This window comes from Panthera pardus, unplaced genomic scaffold (genome assembly GCF_024362965.1).
Source record: "Panthera pardus isolate Hobbes unplaced genomic scaffold, ASM2436296v1 HiC_scaffold_1, whole genome shotgun sequence".
NCBI lineage: Eukaryota > Metazoa > Chordata > Mammalia > Carnivora > Felidae > Panthera > Panthera pardus.
In genome coordinates, this window is record NW_026526654.1 from 59,451,985 (window position 1) to 59,454,006 (window position 2,022).

Genomic DNA, 2,022 nt, shown 5'->3' on the forward strand with positions numbered 1-2,022 from the left:
GAAATAAAGGGCACATAAGCTTAAGAGTAATTATTCCCATTATGCATACTTTTAGGACTCAAGACAGTGAGATAACAAGGAAAATAAATGTAAAATAAGCATGCATGGAAAGTTCATCAAGGATGAGATTCTCAATGAGTGTATCAGATGAAGAAATGTGCACACATAATACATTTATAAATTTTTTAAATCAATCATCTCATGATATAAACAGACAAAAATATTGTATTAATGGGTACTTAATGACAATAAGTGACAAAGCTGCTTCTTATGGCACATTATATATCATGGTTGGGGGGAGCATTACTCTTTTACATCCGATGTGTAAGTTCTATTCAGGAAACTAAGAAAATCGGAATTTTTTTTAAGTTTGTTTGTTTGTTTGTTTGTTTGTTTAGAGAGACAAAGAGAGTGTGAGCAGGGAAGGGGCAAAGGGAGAGGGAGAGCGAGAATCCCAAGCAGGCCCTGCGTTGTCAGCACAGAGCCTGACCTGGGGCTTGAACTCATGAACTGTGAAATCATGACCTGAGCTAAAATCAGGAGTTGGACGCTTAACTAAGCCACCCAGGCGCCCCAAGAAAATCAGAATTTTTATAGTGAAAGTAAGTCTCTACTAATAAAGGTAAAATAACAAGTTATGAAGACTTGATATCAAAGTAAAGTCTCACAGAAACCATTTTCTGGATAATTTGATCATCCCCTACTATGTCGCCTCCTCACAAGAACTTTTTAAATAAAGATAAATACTGCCACCATGTTCAGTTACATGGGATGTTCTGGAACACATAAAAAATAAGAATATTCTTGTCCTTGAATTACATACTTTCCAATATACTGCAAATTGAAATCTAGGTTGGGAGATTTCCATGAATGTGCAGGTCACCCTTGCACAAGGGCCGTGCTGGTCTTCTATGCGTCTTTCCAATCTTAGTGCACATGCTGCCAAAGTGAGCACTGGGTGCAAATATTTTTCAATATAAAATTATTTAATATTGAACAGAAGTGAGGAAAAGTGTTTAGTTTATTTGAACAAAGTTCATTGACAACCTACGTATTTCAAAACTATCAATATATTTAAGCCATCAAATATACCACGGAACCATCATATTAGATAACTCTTTCTCGTCATCATTCAGGGGTTCTCTTTAAATGAGTACTCGACCTTGAAGAAAACATTTTATATTGTGAGTCCTGGACTACTAAGCTTTTATTTATGACCACAGTCAGCTGTCAATTTAGTAGTTATCACCAGGATAGTAAAAGTGTATGTTATGTAAACAGTGAAGAGAGATCCTTAACATAGATTTCTCTGGGGAATTAGGAGCAGTTAAAGATCACCGGGTTACAAATGAGCTTAGTCTTAAAGGAAGAATTAGAGAAACATCAGTGAAAATGCTGGAGAATCATTCCAGAAAGAGCAATTTTAACATGCAAAATCATGAAGACATAAAAATATACAATTTCTTAAAAGAATTTTAGAAGGGGTGATATGTCCTCCTGAATCGGGTGAGTTTTTGATGATGTGGCAGGAGTCTGAGGCTAGAGAGCAAATCTGGGGCCAAAATACTGAAGGCTTTGGGGAGCTGAGTGTAAACACAGAAGTGACAAACTAAGTTTTTTATGTTTTACAAATATCTTAGGGTCTCTAGGATGGAGTACAATGACAGGGGAACATACAGGAAGATGGTGCAACAATACAGATGAAAAAACTGAATTAAAAGAGGTAACCATCAGTATAACAAGGAGAGGGCTGATTTGAAGATACTAAAGGAATAACAGATATTAATGTCCATTTTATGTGTCTAGTAAATAAAACAGAATCTGTCTCAAACTACACTGTCTAATAACATGTCCTCTAGCCTCATATGACTATACACATTTAAATTTATGTCAATGTTAAGAAAATTTTAAAGTTCAGTTCCTCAGTAGCATTAGCCACATTTCAAGTGTTCAACAGTCGTATGTGGTTAGTGTTACCATATTAGAAAGCATCAGTATTGGACAGTGCCAGTGTAGAGTTAA

At 35.7% G+C, this 2,022-nt stretch overlaps 1 non-coding gene across 1 annotated transcript; it reads right to left on the minus strand.

Annotated features, from left to right (window-relative positions):
* Window positions 1–848: 848 nt before the first annotated feature.
* On the minus strand, window positions 849–955 carry LOC128776604 (U6 spliceosomal RNA). The gene has a single exon (XR_008421768.1). It is a non-coding gene; the product is annotated as a U6 spliceosomal RNA (small nuclear RNA).
* Between the last annotated feature and the right edge of the window lie 1,067 nt (window positions 956–2,022).